Genomic DNA, 16,768 nt, shown 5'->3' with positions numbered 1-16,768 from the left:
GATCCGCTTTGGGCCAGAGTCCAACCTGTGCTTGCCTGAGAACTCCCCCTACAAAACCTCAAAAAAGTGGTCATCTTTCATCATTAGCTGAGCAGCTCATTCCTCCTTTGGATGGCTTTGTTTGGTAAATTGCTTGTTTGTTTAATTAACAATTAATTGTTTGATTGTTTATTTAATTGCTTATTTGTTCAATTAACACTCAATTGTTTAATAGCTTATTTGTTTTTTTCGTATATCCAATTATGTATCTCTACTGCTTCCTCCCCCAGCTCTTGTTCTGCCCTTTGGAGTCAAGTAGAACAAATATTTCTCTTCTCTTCATGGCAGCCCTTTCATTTTCCCCAATATCTTCTCTTTTACAAGCTAAATTGCCCTATATCCTTCAAGTAATGCTTGTATATCAGGCTATTCTGTCCTCTCACTGTTTAGTATGTTCTCTAGTATTTCAATGTGTTCTCTAAAATGTTGTACCTAGAATTGAACCCAATAATCTAGGCATGTTCTAAAAAGAGCAGAATTTTTGTTGCTGTTGAGTCATTTCAGTTGTTTGACTTGTCATGATACCATATGGAATTTTTTTGGCAAATATACTACAGTGATTCGCCTTCTCCAGCTCATTTTATAGATGAGGAAACTGAGGCAAATAGGGCTAAGTAACTTACCCAGGCCACAACCAATAAGTGTCTGAGGCCAGATTTGAACTTGTGAAGATGAGTCTTCCTGACTCCAGACTTGGCACTCTCTCCACTGTGTCACCTAGCTGCCTCTCAGAGTAGAATATAGTCCCTCATTCATGTCCTTCGTTACTTCATTTCTATAATACTATTAGTAGAACCTAAGATAATGAATAATTCTACATTAATTGAATGAATGAATTCCTGCTTAAGCCCTCTAAACTGGGGTTGGCCATGCTTGCATTTTTCTATGCATATTGGCCCAAAGTAAGCTTAAGGGACAAATGACTGAGATCAGTCCCATGAGTCTACTTGGACCCACCCTAAATAAGACCTAGCTGTCTCTAGTAGAGTCTTAAAGCTCCACCTTGCTAATTACCCTGAAATTCCTCTGTTCCTTCCCATGTGGAAAGGCCACCCAATCATAGTGTCAGGTCACATTCCACAGTCAGGACCAATCAGCCAAACCTTGGTCTCACACCTCATAACAATACTGCACCCTCACTAGGCAAAACAAATGGCAGGGTGAGGAATCAGACCCAGGAATTAAAAGACACATTCAACCCAATCCTGTTGCTTATAACAGTCTATCCGAACATAGAAGTAGCCACCCTCCCCTAGCATGCTGGGAATTCTTTCAAATAAAGACAAGAATGATGTGGAAATTTTTGACAGCTGCTTCTGACTTAGACAACTATGTTGTCAGTTTGATTCGTACTCTTCCATTCTTGATGAATTCCTCTTGGTCTTTCTGAGTATTCCAGGCATAAGGTACATATGGGAGGAAGGGGAACAGTGCAATGTGACTATGTCTATGCATTATCCAAGGCAACCTTAGATTCTACCTGTCTGGTTAGTTCATCATTTCATAATGTACAGAGAATCCAGGGCTCCCTAGCAGGGCAAGATGACATCCTCCATAAGGGCAAGGCTATCTCCCACAAAGCAAGAAATTAGGCATCCGAGGTGCCAGGCCCCCAGGCTTAGGAATTGTCCAGGGACTCATGCCACTGCTGTTCACATTTCTCCCTTCACTTTCTTCTCCTCCTGCAAAAATATATGTTACTTAGTCCTCTAGAGCAAACCCCAATCACCTCATGGTGGTCAGTTTCACACATACATACAGAAGACTTTAAATCCCCAACGCCTGTGTACTCTGAGCTACGGAAGCAAAAAAGAAAAGCTTCTTTTTCCATGAATCAAATTAATTAAAGGGTCATAATTAAATCAATTAAAGGGTCAAATACTGAGAGCTGAAAGGGACCATAGGGGTCAATTAATCCAGGCCCCTCTTTTTTTACAGAAAGGAAAACTGAGGCCATCAAGGGTTAAGTGATTTGCCTAAGTTAACACACATTGAAAGTGGCAGAAATAAGTTTCAAACTAATGAAAGTGGGGGTAAAGCCAAGGTGGTAGAGAAAAGGCAGCGACTTGCCTAAGCTAACCCCAAAACCCCTCTGAACACCTTTAAATAATGCCACAAAACAATACCTGGAGCAGCAGAACCCACAAAGGATGGGGTGAAATAATTTTCCAACCGAAGACAACTTAGAAGGTCATCAGCAAAGATCTATTGCACCAGTGTGAGAGTGGAGCAGAGTCCAGAGCAGGCCAGGCCAGTGCAGACTGGGCCCCAGCAAACCAGGATCAGGCTTCGTGGCAACTGATCAGTGGCAGCTATGGTGGTTTATGGACTTCTCAGCCCACAGACTCCAAAGACAACTTAGAAGGTCAGCAAGAAAGGGCTGTCACACCTGGGTGAGAGTGGAGCACAGTTCAGTGCAGACCACACCACCACAACTCCAGCCACAGCAAACCAGGAGCAGGCCTTGGGCACCACTGAATCAGCAGCAACAGTACCTGCTTCTGGAGCTCTCAGCTCACAGATGGTAAGGGCGGCCAACGACTGGTCAGAAGGAGATTACAGAGGTCTTTTTGCTAGTTCTGAGGCAGGTCTCTCTTGCTTTGCTGATACTTGGATCCAGGTTGCAGTCCTGGGTGGCAGTCCCAGTGTGAGAAGGAGCACTAGCACACCAGAACTTGTCGCTGCAGTGGAGCAGTGACCCTTGTCACAGTTCCAGGGCAGAAAAGGATGCTTGTGGTCACTCACAGACCAGAGCACAGGCCAGGAGAATAATAAACACTTCTCCTTAGATCATAACACCTTGGAAGAACTGAAAACTTATAGGTCCCTAGAAGTTTCTCTGAAAACAGCTGTATAAAACCCCAAAAACTTGGGACAGTGCACCCTCCACCCTAGAAGCAGATTCCTATTTTAACAAAAAGTTAAAAGTCAAGTAATAGTCTGGGAAAATGAGCAAACAACAGGAAAAAATTCTGACCATAGGAAGTTACTAGGGTGACAAGGAAGATCAAAACACACACTCAGAAGAAGAAAATAAAGTCAAAACTCCAACATCCAAAGCCTCTAAGAAAAATATGAATTGGTCTCAGACCATGGAAGAGCTCAAAAAAAGATTTTGAAAATCAATAAGAGAAGTAGAAGAAAAATTGAGAAGAGGAATGAGAGTGATGCAAGAAAATCATGAAAAATGAGTCAGCAGGTTGATAAAGGAGACACAAAAAATACTGAAAACTTTGACAAATAAAATTAAGTGGTGAGAGAATATACTGGGAGAAAGGGAAAGGGAGAGGTAGAAATGGGGTAAATTATCTCACATAAAAGAGGCAAGCAAGCTTTTAGAGAAGAGGGGAAGAGGGAGGAGGTGAGGAGGAGTATGTGAACCTTACTCTCATCAGAATTGGCTCAAAGAGGGAATGACCTATGCACTCAATTGGGTTTAGAAATCTATCTCACCCTACAGGAAAGTAGGATGGGAAGAGGATTAAGAGAAGGGTAGGGGTTAATAGAAGGGAGGGCAGATTGGGGAGAGGGATAGTTCAGAAGCAAGACACTTTTGAGGAAGGACAAGGTGAAAGGAGAGAGAGAATAGAATAATGGGGGGAGGGAGGAATTAGATAGAGGGAAATACAGTTATCAATAGTAACTGCGAAAAATATTTTGAAGCAAGTTTCTCTGATAAAGGCTTCATTTCTTAAACATATAGAGATCTGAGTCAAATTTATGAAAGTAAGAGCCATTCCCCATTTGATAAATGATCAAAAGATATGAACAGTTTTCAGATGAAGTAATCAAAGCTATCTATAGTCATATGAAAAAAAATGCTCTAATTCACTATTGATTAGAGAAATGCAAATTAAACCAATTCTGAGGTACTACCTCATACCTATTAGATTGGTTAACAGGACAGAAAAGGAAAATGACAAGTGTTAGAGGGAATGTGGGGGGAAATGAGACATTAATGCACTGTTGGTGGAGTTGTGAACTGATTCAACCATTCTGTAGAGTCTTTGGAACTATGCCCAAAGGGTTATATAACCATGCATCATACTCTTTGATCTAGCAATACCCCTACTGGGTCTGTATCCAAAATGAGATTTTAAAAAAAGGAAAAGGACCCATATGTACAAAAATATGTATAGCAGCTCTTTTCTGGTGACAAAGAATTGGAAACTGAGGGGATATCCATCAATTGTGGAATGACTGAACAAGTTGTGGTATGTGAGTATGATGGAATACTATTGTGCTATAAGAAATTGAGCAGGATGCTCTCAGAAAAACCTGGAAAGACTTACATGAGATGAGGCAAAGTGAAATGTACTAGTTACAAAGTACCAGCAATATTGTAAGATGATCACCTGTGAATGACTTAGATATTCTCAGCAATACAATGATCTAAGACAACTCTGAAGGACTTATGATGAAAAGTGCCATCCATCCCCAGAGAAAGAGCTGATGGTGTCTGAATACAGATTGAAATGTATTTTTTTTACTTTATTTTTCTTGAAGTTTTTGTTTTTTAGTCCATATTTTCTTTTACAACATGACTAATATGGAAATGTTTTGCATGACTACACTTGAATAACCTGTATTGAACTGCCTGCCTTCTCAATGTGGGGGGGGGGGAATGGGAAAGAATTTGAAAATCAAAGTTTTAAAAATAAATGTTAAAAATTGGGTTTTTTTACATGTAGCTGGGGAAAAACAAAATACTAAATAATTTTTTTTTAAATCCAAGCACATAGACTCCAAACCAAGTTCCCATTGCCCCACACCTTTGTTCCCCTTGTTGCAACTTGTCCCTTTTCTAAGCTCCTCCGGATCCCCCATGGAGCGGGAGGTTCTAGGATTAAGCGTAGTCCCCCCTTTGTAAAGAAAGAAGACTAAGATTAGGCCCCTGCCACTGGAGAGCTTATAACCTACTAAGGGAAATGAGTGTGGAAAGATGGCCCAAAAAAGGCAGTGCCAAATGAGCAGCAAGAGTGAGAACAGAGGAAAGGAGCAGAATGGAGAAAGATCAGCGGGCCCCAAGCCCCCATCCCACACAAACCTTTAGGTTGAGTCCATGCAGACAACAGGTAGATCATGAACTCAACAAATATTCATTAAGTACCAATTATGTACAAGGCCTTGGCATGTATAGGAAATTTCAAAAGTTTTAGCACAGTGTTAAGCTACTAAAGCTTTAAAACTTTTTAACCTTTTTAGTCGAAAAGTTTTAACTTTTTAAGTGGAAAAGCTTTAACTATTTCAAACTTTAATAGCTAAACACTGCACTAAGACTTTAGGGACTCCCTTTATCTCAGACAATAGCTTGGTCATATGTTTTAATATATCAACTGTAATTTATTAAGTATCACAGAGCCAGAACCTGTCTTCAAGGAGCTTATATTCTTCTTTGAAAAAGGGGTCCTTTTTCCTATTCCCTTCATGCACCCCCACACACACACACACATCACCTGCCTGCTCACTGGGTGTCTGAAATTCCACCATAAAACATTCAGGCTAGATAGAGCTCTGGCCTTGGAGTCAGGAGGACCTGAGTTCAAATCTGGCCTCGGACACTTGACACTAGCTGTGTGACCCTGGGCAAGTCACTTAACCTCCATTGCCTCACCAAAAAGCAAAAAAATAAAATACAAGGAATAAAAAATAAAAACTTTAGCCCTGATCTCTAATGTTCCTTCTGATTCTAAGTCTATAATCCAATCATAACAGGGGCATTTTAGCTCCTTGCCAGGATTCTTGGGTCCTGGCATTCCCATAGGCTGGCTCTTCATAACTTTGTAGAAAGAATCCCAATAGTTTCCACAAGGGGGCAGCCAAGATCAGAAGGCAGTATTAAGCTTCTATAGAATCTTTAGCCAGAAAAGACCTTTAAAAAATCTTTCAATCCCCATTTTATGAATGAAGAAACCGAGGCTCAGAGAGGAAATGTAATTTGCCCATAGTCATCCAGGTAGTAAATAGTAATGCCAGTATGGAAACGCAGTATAGGCTCTAAATCAAGCGTCCTTTCCACTTTCCCCTTTCAACGACTCCTCAACCAAAGGAGAGTTTTAGCTGACACCTCAAAGCTCAGGAGTAGATTAGCAAGAGACACTGGGCAACAATAATCCCTTTTCATCAGACAATAGAATCGTATCATTATTTATTATGTGACAATAATATGCCTACTAATAATTCAGGAATCCCTGACCTGGCACTTTTCCTTCCAAAGTTACACCTATCATCTCCCTTTATTCCAAGGCTCTGTTAAGAGGAAAGTCAGGTAAGGTTATTGTCGCCTGGGGAACTAGTCTGACCTGGGAGATAGTGTGACCTGTGCCAGGACAGATGATGGGATCATCAGGCAAAATCTGTTCACACTCAATCATGGTACACCCCATATGGGTGACTTATACATTCAAGAGAAATAGCATAGTAAATTGGAAAGTATTTGAGTCCTGGAATCCTGGTTCTGTCACTAACCACTAACTAGAAGTTAAGTACTTTCCCAAAGAAGGAAGGAAAGAAGGACAGAAGGAACAAACATCTAAATAGTGCCTACTAACTTCTCTGATTTCCATTTGCTGTTTGCTTGGTAAATGGGTTTAGTTGCTATTTGTGATGGTCTTTTCAATAACTAGAAATTGGTGGAAAGGGGACAAGCTAGTGCATGTAAGTTTGGTGCTACCCTCCCCCTTAAGAACAAACAGAGAAGAGGGTTTGTTTTGAACACAAAAAAAGAGTATCCTAGACCAATGATATTTGATAGATATAATTCTATTCTGATACCCCTTTGGCACATAGGTAAGGGAAAAAGCAAGCAAGCAAGTCTCCTGTTCACCTCAAGGTAGAAATCACTCTCCCTTGGAACAGAGTAGGCCAGATTCTGGAGATAACTACCCATTCTACCTACCAACTGCAAATCTATATTTAGACAACCCGTATGGGTATACATATCTTTTATGGGCCCACATTTCTTATGTCTGTAAGAAGACAAGAGTTTGGGATAGATAACTTCTTAAGTCCCTTCCAATTCTAAATCTGTGATCCTACTGAGTTTATGACTTAAGTTGGTGGGGGGAGAATAGAAAAGGATGGGGAAGGGCTGTAAGTTGAGGCCCAGAGACGCATGTGTGTGCTGTCTCCTATAGAATTTAAACTCCTAGAAGACAGGGGCTCTTCTCCTTATTGTCTGTGTATATTAAGTTTGTTGTCGGATTGATCAATTATCATTGTCTCAGTGGTATGAGAAGTAAGAGGGGGGCATTTTTCTCCTAGCAGATGGTCTAAACTATGAGTCCCAAAGAATATGGCAGATCTTTGGTATCTCCTATAGCCATGATTGACATGTATTTGGCACTAGAAAGGGAAATCTTCCTACCACCACCCCCAATCTCCATCTAATACAGCACATTGTCTAGGCAGCTAGATGCTACAACAGAGAGAGCCCTGGACCTGGAGTTGGGATGACTTGAATTTAAATCCATCCTCAGTGTGACCTCTACTATGGTCTGTACCCAAAAAAGACCAAAGAAAAGCAAAAAGGATCCATAGACAAAAATATTTATAGCAGCTCTTTTTGTGGTAGCAAAGAATTGGAAACTAATAAGATGCCTATCAATTGGGGAATGGCCAAACAAATTGTGGTCTATGAGTGTGGCAGAATACTACTGTGCTATAACAAGGGAATTGAGGAGGTTAGAGCATCAAGTGGTTAATTAAGGAAATTGAGTGAACCACGCTGATTCCATCTTGTGACTCAATTCTGGAGTTAGCTTAGTTTCTATTCAATTATGGGTCTAGTCCAACTTCTTCTGTCTTGTAAGAAAATTTTATTCAATTTTGGGAACTGGGAGAAAACCTTAATGCATTGTTTGAACCTAGCCCTGTGTGGCTGGGAAACTAGACCACCTCTCCCTGATGATTAGAACCAAAGACCTAGGTTATGCTGACCAGAAACTCAGTCGGATCCAAAGCTTGATAGAAGAAGTTTTCTCACAATCGTACGTATCAAACAATCCATATGTCTTATCTGGAAACTGGCCCCATAATGATCAATCAGTTATTGTTTCCATGTTCCTTTGTTTATAGATTCTTGGGGAATGAGACACTTCCTTTTCTGATTTCAGGAAACTGCACCTGTTCACTCTCCCCCTCCCAACTTGGAAATTCTCTAATCTTTCATCCAATTAAAAATCATATCATCTAATGTTGTATTGTTTCATTTTAATTAATTGGTCTCATTTGGTTGTTTTTAACTATATCCAAGTCTGTCTCTGCCTGTATTTGGGGGTCCAGTCCTAAGCTGAGGAAGAGGCCTCTGATTTGTTGGGCAACTGGCATGCATTGCTTAATAAATTGATTCACTCAGAAGATCAAACCTTTGTTTTCCTCAGTTATTTCATCTTTCACTGTCCACATTATAAAATGATGAAGGGGATGCTTTTAGAAAAACCTGGGAAGACTCATAGGAGCTTATGCAAAGTGGAGTGAGCAGAGCCAAGAGAACATTGCACACAATAACAGCAATATTAAAACAGTAATCAACTCTGAGACTTAGCTACTCTAATCAATACAATGATCCGCAATAATCCCAAAGCACTCATGATGAAAAAATGGCATTATCTTCCAGAGACAGAACTGATAAACTCTGAATGAAGATTGAAGGATATTTTTTCATTTTATTTTTTTAGGGTTTTTTTTCTCCAACATGACTAGTATGGAAATATGTTTTGCATGACTTCATATATACAGTGGATATCAAATTTCTTGCCTTTTCAATGTGGGGGACGGGGTAAAGCGTAGGAGAAACTGTGGAAATGAAAATTAAAATTTTTTAAATAAAAATAAAAAATATGTAAGTTGTGAATATCATTACAGCTCTGGAGCTTGTCTGTCTCTTATGGGTGGAGACGACATAGTGTAGTAGAGAGAATCAAGAAGGACCAAATCTGAATCCTGCCTTAGACTCTTGCCAGCTTTGTGACCCTGGACGAGTGTCTTACCTTCTCTGAAATATCTCCATTTCCTCATCTGTAAAATGAAGTTAATAATAGCATTTGCTTCACTGAATTGTTGTGAAGATCAAACAAGTTAATGTATGTTAAACACTTAACAAATGTAAAGGTGATGCATGCCAACTATTACTAGTCTTCATTCTCAATACATGATTAGCCCATCTCCTTTTCTGTTCATATTCAGGATCATAGACTCATACATTGAAAGCAGAAATGATCTAGACCAGGGCAGGAATGGTGGTATAGCTAGTAGTCTCTGCTGCTAGGGATGCTGGAGGACCACATGAGCTTAGGAGTTCTGAGCTCCTAGAGTAGGACTGAAGTTGATCCAGAATCCATACTAAGTCTGGCACCAATATGATGAGCCCCCAACATAGAGAGTCCCAGGGAGCACAGAGCCTCCAGGCTGCCTAAGGAGACATTATTCTTTGTTTCTTTTTACTCCCTACAGTGTGCTCTGCATACAGTAAGTATATGAGGAAATAGGGATGTGTTATGAAATTCTGGGATGTTGAAAGTGGAGGGATAACATGTTCTATGCTTTCTCCTTGGGTAAGGGAGAGAGGGATAATATATTTACAGAGAACTGAGTCATCTGATTTTGTGTGGGAAGAGGACCAGGCATCAGTAAGTTAGTAGCTTTGCCAAGGAATTATTGATGTATTACATGACTTTTCAAATTTGTTAGTATGGGAAGGTGGAAGGAGCTCAGTTCTTAGAATCAGAAGATCTGACTTTGACTCTCTCAGCTCTGACATATACACTCGATATGAGTTCTTAGGCTTATTGAGACCCAGTTTTCTCATCTATAAAACAGGAGAAAAAAAACTGCAGGGTTATTGTGATGAAAATGATATGTAAATCTTAAAGTATCTTGCCAATTCAATTCCACTCAGCAAGCTTTTTTTTTTTTTAGTAAGCATCTGCTATGTGCAAGGCACTGTGCTAAGCCTGAAGATACAAAGACAACAAAGATCCCTTCCCTCAGGAGCAACATTCTACTAGTGGGAAATAATGTTTATAATAATAAGCAAATAGAAAATATATACATATATGTGAATATACATATATATTGCATAAAAGGAGCTAGGTGATATAGTGAATAGAACACTGGACCTGGAGTCAGGATTGCTGTTGTTCATCCTTCTTCCTTGAGGAAGACCAATGACATCACAAGAGCGACATCTTGACTTGTGAGTGAATTAGATTTAAGTGAGGCAGAGCCGCACAGAGTCATCAGACTCATTCTCTCCTCCAGAGCCATCAAAGTCCAGTGGCAAGACAAAAATCAAGGAGTCAGGATGACCCGAGTTTAAATCCAGACATAGACTAGCTGTGTGATCCCTGTCTGCCTCAATTTTCTCATCTGTGAAATGAAAATAATAGCACCTACCTCGAAGTGTTGGTTTGATGGTAAAATGAGATCATATTTGCAAAGCACTTTGAAAACCTTGAAGCACTATATAAATAGTAAGGGCAGGGGAGGAGAGAGAAAGGGAGAGGAAAACAACTGGGAAGATATAAGAAGACTTTGTTTCCAAAGGGAGTAGTTAGGAGATGAATTTTATGGGCCAGGAATAGCTAGTAAGCCAGTTTGCCTGGAACATGGTTTGAAGTAAGGTATCAAAGGATCCCAAAGCTATGAATCCCCCATCCCAAAGTCCATTGGAATAAGACTCTTTTCTTATTAGTGGAGATGAAGGTCCTGCCCAGCATGAGGGATGGGGTGGAGTTGGCAAGAGGCAAGAGATTCAGTTCTCAGTAAGAGTCTTCTTCGCAGCTTTGAGAAAGAAGATGGAAGAGGCCTGTCTCACTTAGGGTTGCTGAAAGAAAAGACTGGGAATAAATGAGAGGGGAAGCTATCTAGACCCATGAGTTGTTGTTCAGTCATCTAACTCTCTGTGACCCCATTTGGGGTTTTCTTGGCAGAGATATTGGAGTGGTTTGCCATTTCCTTCTCCAGCTCCTTTTACAGATGAGGAAACTGAGGCAAACAAGGTGGAGTGACTTGCCCAGGGTCACCTAGCTAATAAGTGTCTGAGGCCGGATTTGAACTCACGAAGATGAGACTTCCTGATTCCAAGCCTAGTGGTCTAACCACTGTACTTACAGCCAGATTGTGAAGGGTTTTCAATGCTGAGCAGAGGATTTTGTATTTGATCTCAGAGGGTGCTGTCAAGCTTTTGTGAGCAGAAGAGTGACATGAATTATCATAACACTGGGTCAAAATCCAGGGGAACTGATAACTCAGTGGAGATAAAACATGCTCCAGGCTCCTAGAAAAAGAAAGCAAATTTGGTCAGATTAGAAAGACAGTCAGAGGTAAGAGAGTCAATACCATTATTGACGCAGCTAATGCTACCTGGTGGCAGGGTAGGAGAAAACTAACTCAGATCTAGAGGGCTTAAGAGCCATCTCATTGTGCACCAGACAAATAACTTTGTTTCCTGTTCTATAGTGTCATTGCTTTATAGTCAATAAATCAATCTTACCTGCACTCACTTGGTCTCACTTTTTAAAGAGGGGTCTGGGAACAAGGGGAGATGCTGAAGCCATGCATGGTGGCAGTAGTGTTGGTGAGGAGGAAAGAGAAGACCGTGCCATGGAAGAGTCATCTGGGGGATCTGGGGATGATCAGCCTGAGAAAGAGAAAGCTTTAGGGAGAAACATGAGAGCTGGGTACAGGTATCTTAAGGGTTCTGTCAGTGGAAGAGGGATTGGACTTGTTCTGCTTAGCCTCAAAAGCAGAACTGAGAGCAATGGGTTTGAATTTGCCTGGGCAGCCTTTCTGGCTGCCATACCTGATATAGTCACAATATGCCCAGGTTTCAACTCAATATGAGAAGAAAATTGCCTAACAATTAGATTGGTCCAAAGGCATAATGGGGGCCTCAAGAGGCGGTGTATAAGCCGTAAATGGAGGTCTTCAAGCAGAGGCCAGATGAACACTGGGCAGGTACTCAGACATGAGTTGGACTCTGGCCCCTGAAGTCCTTTCCAAATCTGAAGTTCTGTGACAGGTAGTATAGTACATGGAGACTGGAGATGGAATGTTGTGTTTGAGAAACAGTAAGAAAACCAATTTGGCTAGACTATAGAGTATATGGAAGGGAAGTATCCTTCCTCTCTTTTGTCTATACTAACTTCTCTCTATAGACTCCACCTTTCCTGCACAGGTGGCCTTCTCTTTACAAACCCTATGTTCTCTTCGCAAGCTTCACCTTCTCCCTACAGATCCTTTCTACCCTAGATCTTTCTTCTCTATATATTTTGGATTTCTCTCCATAGACTCTATTTTTGCTCATTATACCTCCTTCTTTCCCTTATATGCCTGTTTTCTCTACTGGGTTTGGACTCAGGAAGACATGAGTTCAAATCCAGCTTTATATACTTACTAGTAGTGTGACCATGGGCAAGTCACTTCACCTCTTACTATCTCAATTTCCTCATTTGTAAAATGGGAATCATAATCCTTCCCAAGTCGTTGTGAGAATCAGATGGGGTGGGTGATATTTGGAAAGCATTTTGCAAACCTCACTCAGTCATGTCCAACTCTTCATAACCCCATTTGGGGTTTTCTTGGCAAAGATACTGGAGTGGTTTGGCCATTTCCTTCTCCAGTTCATTTTCAGATGAGGAAACTGAGGCAAACAGGGTTAAGTGACTTGCTCAGGGTCACATAGCTAGCAAGAGTCCGAGGATAGATTTAAACTCAGGAAGATGAGTCTTCCTGACTTCAGACACTGCACTCAATCCACTGTGCCACCTAGTTGCTCCTTGCAAACCTTCAAGCAGGGGCAACTAGGTGGCGCAGTGGATAGAGTACCAGCCCTGGATTCAGGAGGACCTGAGTTCAAATCCGGCTTAAAAAACACATAACACTTGCTAGCTGTGTGACCCTGGACAAGTCACTTAACCCCATTGCCTAGCAAAAAAAAACAACAAAAAAAACCTTCAAGTAGTACATAAATGCCAGCATCAGCAATAAGGATGCAATAAGATGTGAGGCTGAAGGTTGGTCAGGGTTTTGAGGCAGTAGAATAGAAGCACCCTATGACAAGTGTCCTGATCAGGTCAGGTCTAGGAACAGTGCCTAACACAGAGGAGGTTACTGAATCAATAAGGGTGTTAGGGCAGTGTTTTCTTTTCTAAAGGTCCTTAATCAATATTTGCCAACTGCCTCCCAGTCAATAATGAAGCCAAATCATGGATTGGGTCCCTCCAAACATGGGTCAGTTACCTGTGGTCTCTTCTCTGGCCACAGACTGCAATGTACCCTTAGGCTGAGTCGACAGTCTCATAAAAAGAGTAACAAGGGGTCTAGGAAAGAGTGTATGGCTGGGTGAGCACACATCCATCCTCACTACCAAAAAAAAAGGCCAATAAACATTCTTAGGGGAGGAGAAACAGGATATGAAGAGAAAATATCAGACTTTGGAGAAAAGAATGGGATCCAAGGAGAAAAGATGAAGTCTGTAGAAAGAAGGGATCCATAGGATCTAAGAGGAGAAAGCAGGGCTCATAAAAAAAAATTTAAGGATGGACATATATGAGGGAAAGAAGGGGTATGATGAGCAAATATGGAGTCTGGAGAAAAATCCAAAATGTACAGAAAGATGGAGAGAAGGTAAGGGCTGAAAAGAAGAGACAGGGTTTGCAGAGAGAAAACCACTTGTGGATGAAAGGTGGAATCTATAGAAAGAAGATGGTCTGTGAAAAAGAGAAGTAGAACACTGGCCCTGGAGTCAGAAGGACCTGAATTCAAATATGGACTCAAACACTTACTAGCTGTATGACCCTGGGCAAGTCACTTAACCCCACTTGCCTCAGAGAGAGAGAGAGAGAGAAACACATTACTCCTTGCCTCACACTGTACAATCCAACCAAATTGGCTTTCTGATTAGTCCTCACACACAATGCTCCATCTTGAGTCTCCATGTCTTTGTCCTGGCTATAGCCTTCTTCTAGAACATATTCCCTCTTCACCTCTACCTCCTGGAATTCCTGGTTTCCTTCAAGACTTACCTAAAGTACTTCCTTTTGCATGAAGCCTTTCCTAGTCCCCCTAACCCTAACTGTTCTATCTTCCTCTCTAAAGCTAATTTGCTTTCTGTTTCTTTTGCATATACCTGGATATGTTAATTTCATCTCCTCCATTAGAACGTAAAATCATTCAGGATATGAATTGTTTTTCGATTTTGTCTTTGTATCTCCATTGCCTAGCACAGTGCCTGGCAATAGTCATGGGAGTCACTAAATAAATAAATGATTGTTGATCAGTTGATTCATTGAATAGAAGAGGCTGAGGGAGATGTAAAAAGGAGGCACTAAGATAGAGGACAATGTTATCGAGTAACATTTATGTGGAAACCAGTAGAAGGAGCAGGGAAGTACCCCAGCTGAAAAATCTTACTGGGTAGGGAAAACCCAAGATGACAGCCAAGATTATAGTGTTGGTCCCATTGAGCTCCATCCCTGTTGAACAGTCCCTCGGGCTCAACTCTAAGGCTCTTTCAGCTTTGCTCAGGATGGGATGGAGACAGAGGACAAATAAATGTTTCCTAAATGGTATTTGTGAAAGTAGAAAGCAGTAAGAGCTTTTGAAGCATGATGAAGCTCTTTTGGATCTGCCATCAATGGGTGGACCCAGTGCCACAATGCAGATTTTCGTGAAGACTTTGACAGGGAAGATCATCGCCCTTGAGGCCAAACCATCTGATACTACTGAAAATGCCAAGGCCAAGATACAAGATAAGGAAGGTATTCCCCCTGCTCAACAAAGATTGATTTTTGCGGACAAGCAACTGGAAGATGCACGAACCTTGTCTGACTACAACATTCAGAAGGAGTCTGCCCTTCATCTTGTTCTGAGGCTTCATGGTGGTGCCAAGAAGAGAAAGAAGAGTCTTACACCACTCCCAAAAAGAACAAGCATAAGAGAAAGACGGTTAAGCTTGCTGTTCTGAAGTACTATAAGGTTGAGGAGAATGGCAAGATTAGCCGCCTTTGACGAGAGTGCCCTTCTGATGAATGTGGTGCTGGGGTCTTTATGGCTAGCCATTTTGACAGACATTATTGTGGCAAGTGTTGTCTAACCAACTGCTTCAACAAGCCAGAAGACAAGTAAATGTATATGTGTTAATAAAAGAAAATCAACTATTAAAAAAGAAAAGAAAAGAAACATGATGAAGCTAATGAAGGCAATCCCAGTATGATGGTCTGGCGCCATTTTCAGGGTCTCTAATCAGAGAGCAAAAGCAAAACAAGATCAACTACCCACCACCAAAACACAGAGACAGAGAGAGAGAGACAGAGAGAGAGAGAGAGAGGAAAAGAAATCATAGGGGCCAAAGTAGAAGCCTTTTGCAATCTCTCCATTGGTCCACGTCCTTCGCTGTCTTCAAATCTCAGGCCCAAAACTAATCTCCTTGAAATAGTTTTCTCTGATCGATCCCTCAACTGAAGCAGCTAGATGATTCAGTGGATAGAGCCCTGGAGTTGGAGTCAGGAAGATCTAAGTTTAAATATGTCCCCAGATACTTACTAGCTGTACGACCCTGAACAAATCACTTAACCTCTGTTTGCCTCAGTTTCCTCAACTGTTGTTGTTGTGGTTTAGTTGTTGCAGTCATGTCTGACTCTTCGTGACCCTATTTGGGGTTTTCTTGGCAAAGATACTGGAATGGTTCACCATTTCCTTCTCCAGCTCATTTTATAGATGAGGAAACTGAGGCAAACAGGGTTAAGTGATTTGCTTGGGGACTTGCCCAAGGTCACACAGCTAGGAAGTGTCTGAGGCCAAATTTGAACTCAGGTCTTCCTGACTCTAGGCCCAATACTCACTATACCACCTAACTGCCCAGTAAAATGAGGTTAACAGCAACACCCACCTCACGGGATTGTTGTGAGGATCAAATAAGATATTTGCAAAATGCTTAGCAGAGTGAGTGGCACATAGGAGGTACTATATAAGATACTTATTGTCCCCCTTTTCAACCCTGATTCAAATCCTAGCTTCTGCTGGGACTTCCTACCTTGAACAAACTGCTTAATCTTTCCAGGGCTCATTGTCCCCCTCTACAAAATGAGGGGGTTGAATGAGACGACCTCTGAGGTCTCTTCACTCTCCAGCTCTGTGATGCTATGACGGTTCTTCGTAATAACAGCTCAGTACTTACTGACCGTTGCTATTTCATACTCTGTGGGTTACAACAAACTTTTAAGAAACATTAGTGAATCTGACCCACATAAAAACCCTGCAAGACAAAGTGGAGGCTTCACTAACCCCTATTTTCTAAGTTAGGAAACTGAGGCATGAGGAAGTCAGGCGATAGGCCCTGGCTCGCCCAGGAGAAGAGAGAGGGTCCGAGCTGAGTCTTCTACTACTTCCTCTTCCTACAGTACGAGCCCACAAGCTTGTAGGGGTTTTACAACATGTTTCCACGGTCCATCTTCCCCAGTATATTGGGGGATGCCCCCAAATCCCTCTTTGTCCTTTCACAAACTCTGACCTCCTTTACAGTCTTCCCTACCATTACAAATACACAAACCTATGACATGGTACGGACCGTCGTAATAGCTGGAATTTATACAGCATTTTGAAGTTTGCAAAGTACTTTGTAAATATTATCTCATTTGTTCTTCACACAACCCTGAAAGGCAGGTGCTATTATTATCCCGCATTTTACAATTGAGGAAACAGAAACATAGAAAAGTTAAATGACTTG

General features: G+C 41.3%; 1 pseudogene; it reads left to right on the top strand.

Annotated features, from left to right (window-relative positions):
- The first annotated feature begins 14,698 nt into the window (after positions 1-14,698).
- LOC114050202 lies at positions 14,699-15,172 on the top strand (annotated as a pseudogene).
- Positions 15,173-16,768: the final 1,596 nt, after the last annotated feature.

This window comes from Vombatus ursinus, unplaced genomic scaffold (assembly GCF_900497805.2).
Source record: "Vombatus ursinus unplaced genomic scaffold, bare-nosed wombat genome assembly UNPS02014798.1, whole genome shotgun sequence".
Classification (NCBI taxonomy): domain Eukaryota; kingdom Metazoa; phylum Chordata; class Mammalia; order Diprotodontia; family Vombatidae; genus Vombatus; species Vombatus ursinus.
The sequence above is the reverse complement of the archived record's forward strand: the minus strand, read 5'-3'. Positions and strand labels throughout refer to the sequence as shown.